This window comes from Erpetoichthys calabaricus, chromosome 7, assembly GCF_900747795.2.
Source record: "Erpetoichthys calabaricus chromosome 7, fErpCal1.3, whole genome shotgun sequence".
Taxonomy (NCBI): domain Eukaryota; kingdom Metazoa; phylum Chordata; class Cladistia; order Polypteriformes; family Polypteridae; genus Erpetoichthys; species Erpetoichthys calabaricus.
The window spans coordinates 156,699,390-156,708,054 of record NC_041400.2 but is presented as its reverse complement, the minus strand read 5'-3'; the positions used below and the strand labels follow the sequence as shown (position 1 = coordinate 156,708,054).

General features: G+C 39.0%; 1 protein-coding gene across 1 annotated transcript in view; it reads left to right on the top strand.

Moving 5' to 3' along the window:
* Nucleotides 1-2,464: 2,464 nt before the first annotated feature.
* The window catches only part of rasgef1ba (RasGEF domain family, member 1Ba), a 32,299-nt gene continuing 26,098 nt past the window's right edge, over nucleotides 2,465-8,665 (top strand). The window contains exon 1 of the mRNA XM_028805609.2: nucleotides 2,465-2,680. The gene's annotated coding sequence lies outside the window, so the exon portion shown is untranslated. The remainder of the gene's footprint in view (nucleotides 2,681-8,665) is intronic.

Below are 8,665 nucleotides of genomic sequence, written 5' to 3'. Positions count from 1 at the left end.
TCATATGCGGCCCTTGATCGGATATGTATCATGGCCAAGCGACATGAATGAGAATGGTCAGATTGGAATTTCTTTCTTTCTCTCTTTTTCTAAACGCATGGCTTGTGCGTTGCTGTCATCAGCGAGCATCAGCAAATAACAATGGAGGAAAGATACAGCTGTGACAACAGTCACAGTCCCACCATTGCTGGCTCCTTTCTCATGCCGGCACATCTCTTGGTACTGCAGTGCCACCAGCAATAGCCACGAAAACTGCAAAGGCTAGCCACCTAGCTTTTTTTCGCCATCTTAGCCATGTACAGCTGACGAACTTTTTGCCGATCTCCGGTACAAAGTGCGATGCATACACTAGCTACTTGCGTGTTAATTTTGTCGGTTTTTATGCTGTATTCGATGAAAACTTGGAACTCGTAACTTGCAACCTCTGACTCAAAAAACTGAAGACGCGCCAACTCGGAATTCCTACTCGCAACCTCGGGCCTATTCTGTCAAAATCCAAAATGGCGACGTACACCACGACCAGGAAGTACAGTAACACTTTAGTTTAATTTGTTTATTACGAAAATTTTACTTCAGTGGAATCACCATAATTCATAATAAGTATTGAAAAGGTAAACATTAATATTACCAAAACGAACACTAACGAACTAATGTTAGCCTAGATGTTAGCCTGGTTCGTGCTACTGTTCGTATTTTGCGCTCAGCGTTGCGGTGTGCAGCTTTCAAACAGAAATTTTACTATTTGACGTGGCTAATAGCATATTTTTGACTACATATTTTTTGCGCCTCATTTGCTCATCATACAATTTAACTACTAGCCTACATTTGTTGCTGAAGCGCAACCTTTCGATGGAGCCATCCACTTTCCCACTTTGGTAGCGCAAACGCGTGGAGGTCACAAATGAGCAGTTGCGACTTTCCAGCTCTGCCTTAGGTACCTGCATGAGTCATCTCTCGCCAATATGGCGTTTTGTGTTGTTGATGACGCAAATAACTCGTGTACAAATTAATCATATGTGCGTATGCATGTCGTTTTGGTGTAACGATGCGTTCACGTTACAGTCAGATACAAGTCACTTGTATTTATGAGTTGTAGCAGTTAAGCGTGTTGTCCACCTCTCGAACCCTCAGGTACCACTCTTGAGACCAGGTGAAAGTATAATAATAATTCTTTTTATTACTATACGGTGCACAAAGCACTCTCCACACCACACTCATTAACCACAATACTCTCTACTAAACAATACTCCTCCTCTCCCAGACACGTCGCCACCCTACCTCCCAGCTCAGCTCAATGTTCTGGGCTTCCCAGAGTTCTTTTATAGCCCCTGACCCGGAAGTGGCTCCAAGCCAAACCCACAAGTCCGTTTTCCTTCCGGGTCAGGGCAAAGTCCTTTTCTTCATCCCGGGAGCACATCGCTTCTTCCAGTCACGTGACTGGGATGCACTCCCGGGTTATAGGGCATGCCAGAGCCCACTAGCCCCCCTACAGCGACTCCTGGCGGCCCCCAAGGTATCCAGCAGGGCTGTGTCAAAACACTACAAAGTCCATGAGGCCCTGCTGGAACTCGGGGCACAAATATGCTGTCCGGAGGGCTCCTCCTAGCGGCCTGGGGGTGACGACCGGAGTCCATAGCTGGTCGTCTGTCACAGAGTGTGAACCGTCGAGAAAGGCAAATCCGATTTTAGCAAACAATCGAAATTGAGCAGTGATGTTTGTAATGTAAACGTAACAAAAGAGTATCTGCACAAATACAAGAACATTCTGGTATGCTCCCACCTGATTTTTCAAACTAAAAACGCCACTATACAGGTGTGAGATGAAAGATGGCACAATGGAGTATTTTCGTTAGTATTTCAACATTGTCACATTTATTAGTAAATTCAGTATTATTATGACTTATATGACCTTGGTACAGATGACTCACATTTAATGTATACACTAATTTAACCCTGGTGATTTTGCTGGTAAAGTTTTTATTTTTTTGTACACAGCAACAAAGAGATCCCAGTTTTGCGTGATCCCAGTTGTGGGTGATGGCGCATATGAAAAAAGACAGAATTTTCATTAACTGGCGTTTTTTATTTGTGAAAATACTGCGCCCAACTTCATACAGATTTCAGCCACCTGCTCCACACACTGTTATCGGCTGCTGCGAAAGTAGCCCAGGCAGCTGTCCCACCTTTTATTTGTTTCGGTTCATCTTAAACGCAGGACCACCCTTCCTCTCTAAAGGAGCTGGGATCCCACAATACAGTAAGATAACAGAAGAGATCAAAACAAGCAGGGTCCGTCTCCCTGTGTTTTATCAGAAGCGCAGTCTGCTGGCTCTACTATTAGGGAAGCACTGAGCTCTTCGGAACGCGCAGCTGACTTTGCCTAGAGGGGGCGGGGAGGCAATTTGCATGCAGGCTGCCAGTGGGCGTTGCGTTTCGGCACACAAACAAACATACGCAAACGAGGCAACGCGCTTCAGTAGTGCGAGAGCAGCCAGTGCATCAGGGACACGGTGACACGCGTCTCTCTGCTGCGCGTATTAGCGACATTAATACTGGATGCACAATCAAGGAGTACTGGAATATATAAACTTCTTGTGATTTATTTAGAAATATTATTTATTCAGATTTTGGAGTTTGTGGAACGAAGACGACTGAAACTCATTTGGAATTTAAATTTTTGGTAAGTAAGAAGTGCAATATGATGTATAGTCGCATTGCGTGTCTGGCTTTGCTAGAGGTTTGCTTGTTAAAGCTGGTTAAAAATCGCTTAAACACTTTTGTTCAATGGTAAATACTTGGGCTTTTTGGAAGTAAGGCGAGTTTTACCGTCGATGGGACTAGCTTAGAACAGCGATCGGATGCATCATTCAGTTTGCTGCATCGCAAGTGAAGCGCTTTCTTTTACTTCTTTCTGGGAGAAAAGATCCAGGCTATCATGAATCATTTTGTTCTTGTAAAGTTTATTTGTAAGACAACTGTATTTGTAAGGAAGTGTAACAATGTATTCTTCTCAGTAATTTGTATTTCCTTTTATAATAAAAGGGAAATTCTTCCTGCAAAAGTGTGCACTTTAAATTGAGTGTGGGATTTTTGGTACTTCCCTCGGAAAACACCATTCGTGATCTCCACTATTTCTAAAAGGATGCTGTTGTATACGTATCAGAAGTGTAACACCTTAGCATGTTTTCGCTTTGAGATTGTATTTAAGTATTATTTAGGTGAGTTTTTTATTTAAGTATTATTTAGGTGAGTTTTTCTATTTTTGTTTGTTTATATTTATTGTGTTAAAGGAAAGGAAATAAATAAAGGAATGAATCAAATTATTTTATATTGATGTTTTAGTCTCCCGACGATAGTGTACGCCGAATGATGTTCAGTGTTTAAATGCTATTTAATGTATACTTGTCATGCAAATGTTGTAATATTTTTACCCTTACAATTCATTTCATGTATTTTACTTTTTTTTTTGGACTTACGCAGTTCAATCAAAATACCATTGCTGGCACTCGTTGATTGTTAAAAGCTGTCAGACGCCCCTAGCCATAAACATGCATATTACATAACATCGCTTGTTGTGATTGGGAGCAATATTCAAATGAATGTGTTGTCTGGCGTATAGAGCTAGACTGGAGCTGTAGTGGCGTGGCTACTGTCGAGAAAAACAAAAAGTAAGTGAGAGCTTTTCAATAGACCGAAAAGTAAAAGTGAGTTCGGACATACAGTATATATAAAGTAGAGCGTTTCGGTTGTTAATCTACACATTATGAAATCTTAATAGTGGACATGCTATGTTTTAACTTTTCTTTGAGTCTTAAGCTTTGCAATCATTTTCACCAATTCTTTTGAAGTATATTATATTTAACGTATCATTTGTCTGTACCAATATAAATTTATATAGAATAAATACACAAATCGATTATTCTATAAATATAATAGGGGTCGGTCTAAGTACTTCCTTTTACTTTTGTCGTCTGTCCAATCAAAATTAACAACAGATTAACTGGTTAAATAAATAACTCAGGTTTCGAAGGAATAAGATTACGGAGCACATATTATATGTGCTACCGACAGGAATTCACTTGAGTGATGCTTCATTTCACGCCTGTTAGATGACCAGAAATGAAAACTACGCGATATTGCAATATGCAACATGTGTTTATTTTTTTTAATCTTTTTTCTGGTTTTGTATATTACATTTACTAGAAAAGAGTTTTGGAATGCGCGAAGCAAATCAAGGATGTATGATGGGCCACGATGCTGCTGTTCAGTCATTGTGTAATGTGCGTATTATAAAAAGCTGCGAAAATGGACAAAAGACTTTTAGCAAAGCGTGTTCAGAAAACTGGCAGATCTTATTTAAGGTATGACAAAATCGAAACACCTAGGAACACACCTTCATAACGATGTAACTATTTTGTGGAAAAACTGGGTCGGTGGCATTGCTGAACGAGTTTCACTTTGCCGCTTTTTAGTTTTAAATATCATGATCAAAAGGCATGTACGGTTTAAAAAGTTAATATTATGTGACATTCCTTAAAAATTTCGTTGGGGGTTGGGTTGCTCGCTTTTGAATGCACTCCTTTGCGCGCTGTCTAGGAGACCCCAGGAGGCGTTACAATGCAATGGCAGGCTACATTGTACTCAGTGCTTTTGGCGCGCTGAAGAAATCTTTTGAAAGATCTATCTATCTATCTATCTATCTATCTATCTATCTATCTATCTATCTATCTATCTATCTATCTATCTATCTATCTAGTGTGTCAAGTTTCCACCACACCAGCTCTCAGAATTTGCCCGTCATACTAGTAGAACGTAGATTAAATGCACGGACTAGCAGAAAAACGGTGGTTGGTAAAGATATAAATTTCACTTTTTATTGTGTTTTTTCTCAGCATGCACTTTTTATAGCGTGGCCAGCATACTCGGGGGTTGGATTTTTCCTGACTTTAACCTACTTGGCGGGTCATTCCTCAACTGTGTGCCACTTTCATTAGCATATCATTGAATACTGAGGGCGGAGTTAAATATTATTCTCATTGAAACAGGAAACCAGCATTTGAAATTTTCTAACAAAGAAGGATTTTATTTTGCTGTATAGATTAAGGCAGTCTTTTTCTGTTTTATATAAGCGTTCCTTCTTACAAATTGCTAATGGTAAAACATTGCTAACATTTAACTGTACCCCTTCTGACCATGCTCCCAAAAGATTTGTAAATGAATGCCACAGATTGCTCTCCCTGGCTTGCAAATGCAAATCTGCGGACGACTTGAAACATTACAGGAGTGTCCCAACTAGACCCGTAGTAAGTGGAGGGAATAATTTCCTGTCTCCTGTTCCTATTGTCTTTTCTGTCTGCAGCTTTTTTCATATTGTATAGTTGACACCTCTTTAAGCATTCAGTGTCTACACCTTATTTTGTAATTTAGGTTCAGACACATTATCTTAAAGCATCAGTGTACAGATAAGACTGCATTTAACAGGTTAGTGTTGTATCCAGAATGTCTCTTAACAGGTAACAAAAATATAAGTTAAGCAATAGCAGTATAACCGAAAATGACATAGTGGTTCCTCAAATTGCTCTCTGCTAGTGTTTCTTAAATTTTTGTGTTCTACTTATCACTTGTATAATTGCAATGAAAATGGTCTTTGTCATCTTAACAGTTGGAAGTTTGCACAAAATTACCTGCTAAATTAATATAATGCATGTGATTCCATTTTTGATTTCTACTGTTAAAAATTTTTGAACATGGCAAATATTAAGGTACAGTATTTATTTTGAATTACCTAGTACTCTCAAGTTTGAAAGAGCAGCCTGAGTGTTTAAAATTCCTTTACTGCTGCCTTGGTTTAGTTGTACTGTGGTAGCTTGTTATTTATTTGTGTTGATTTAAATTTTATTAAATGCTATGGTGCAATAAAGTCCTGCATCAAGAGCCAGCAAACATTAGGCATCTTACTGCTCAAACTTGTACCAGCTTTTCACACATGAAGCAGCATCATCCTCTAATTATCTGGAACTAAAAGGGGTAACATAATCTAATAGCAGTAGCTGATAAACCCGACTGCTGACACAAGCCTGGCGCACTATGGACGTGATATGTTATTCAAATTGGCCAACTGTGACCTAGAACAAATAGTTTCAGATTTCTCCAATAACCTTCAGCTGCTGCTTTGTTTTATGCTGCTGCTGGACTACTTGCTTGTGCAGCTGTCTTGTAAATGTGAAGAAAAGGGACTGAAAAAGAAGTTGGGGGAAGAGAGTTTGTGTGTGGTTGGGGGTGGCTACATTGTGCTAAATGCACAAGTCTGTTTGCACTTTCAAACAGTGGCTCTTTCCCAGATCCTAACATTCAGATGGTGCCAAAAATTAGTGTCTGAATGCTTTTATCATTATCAAGACTCTGGTACAGCATGTCCTTTCACACCCATGCTGTGGTGGATGTGCATTGACTATTTTCAGTAAGTGTCTCCATAAAGTAAAGCCACTCTAAGGAAAAAAAACTTTAGGAATACCCCAGCAAGTGAAAACACTTGTGTTTTGAAAAGTGAATTTGTCCCCTTGCATGTTTATGCTTGAGTGACCAGGAGACCTCAGTCATTTGAGTGTTTTGGTTTTCGGTATGACAATATACAGTGATAATGATTTAGTTGTTTTAAATTTGGTTACTGTTTTAAACAGCTCTATTTATATAATGGAATCCCAGTAATCCATTCTTTCCCACCTAATTTGTAGCTATCTTTTAGCCATTCATTGCCATCACACAGTCAGTTTCCACTATTCTACAATAGTTTTCCCTTCCTTGTGAATAATAAAAAAAGAGTCAGGAGAACTTCACACATTATTAAAACACAAATATAGCATCTGGCTGTAACTTGATAACTGATGTGTTGATGATAAATTAAAACTAATTTTCCTTCAAGTTAAGTGAACATGAAATTTCATTGTGATATGTCATCAGTTAGTGGCTGAATTTGTGTTTAATTCTGTAAGTATTCAATTATCTAATAATTACCTCACATAAAGTAGAAACATTTGTTCTTTGTTTCTTTTTGCAATGTTGTCTATTAATGAGCTTTACAATATTTCTTAGTTTAATGCTTTTCATCATAAAACTCATGTATATTAAATGTTTTCGAGGTATTTAATTACATGAGGAACAAGTAATCAGTAAAATATCAAGCGCTCCATTTTCAGACCTGCTTAATATAGAATTGTAGTGGCCAGGGCCTATTACAGCAGCATCATCAAGACAAGAACCAAATTTGGTGGTATCATTTCTTCAGAGAGTCAGCACATGTGGACATCTTTATGAGCTTCTTTGTTTCTTGTATTTGTTCACAATATTATTATTATTATTATTATTATTAAGGTGGCATCATTGTACGTCATCAGCAGTGCTATTGCAAAGGTCCTGAGTCTTGGCTTCAATTACCTGCCTAGCACTGTGTCTATAATGTTTGCAGTTCTACACATGTTTATATGGTTTGTTTTTGGTATTTGGATTGTCTACACCTTTACAAAAACGCACATGTTATGTTGTATTTGGTAACTCTAAACTGGGCCTTTGCACAAGAGAGAGTGGTTGTGTGTATGATTGTGCGCTCTAAATGGACTGATGTCCCATCCAGAAGTAGTCCCTTTGTCATTCTCAGTGCTTCTGGGCATCCAACACTTAAAATCCGTTTTTGAACCCATCTTTTCATTGCAGGGCAGAAGGGAGTCAACAGCTTTGGAGGCAAGACAGGAATCAACCATGTATCAGTCCTCCAGAGGACACATTCACATATATACCGTTATTCACTCATACTTGGACAAGTCAGAGTTGCTTGTCAAGCTAGTGAGTGTCTTCTGTGTGGGAGGAAAAATAACTGTAGACATGGATACAGGGAAAATTAGAAATTCTACACAAAAAACATGGGGGAAGCTGAACCCATACAGATAGGCAACAGTGTTAAACTGATGCATTTGGTCTGTTGCTGATTATTATTATTATTGTTATTATTATTATCACAGTTCCAGAAATATTTTTTCATGACTGTCACATTGTCCTCTGCTGTTTGATTTAAATATCAATGTCTTAAGCTCCTCTGTACCACCAGGTGTGTGGGCAGGATTTTACTGCAATATTTTACAAATGCAAATAAATCTCTGATATATTTGCTGCACCTGCCAGGATTATCTTGTTGTTTGTTTGGAATCACAATGTTTTTTGGTTAGAGCGTGGTTATTACATTATATGAGGTTGATATGCCACGGTGGGACAGCAGCCTAACACATGGTGGAACAGATGCAGAGAGGCTGATGCTGTGGCTTCTCATGCACCAAGCAATCCCTCATTTTGATGCAAATTTCTCATGACATGGTGAAAAGACGGATTAATGTGGTCTGCATGGCTGTAACTCTTCTGTGCGTCCGTACATCTCTTATGCCTCCAGCCAAAGACTAACATTGGTGTCTGCCATTGTTTAAAAGCTCGTGCCCAGTGTTCAGCACTGAATACAGCTATTGTGTGAAGGTGTTGCCAGAAGCTTCGGCCCTCTGCTTTGCACCCTATCCCTCGGAATCTGTGTAATCACTTAATAAACCACACACCGAAATCCCATGTGAAAACCCACTGTTCAAGCTGCTGAAAAGTCTCAGTCAGAAAGATAATGGTAAATACT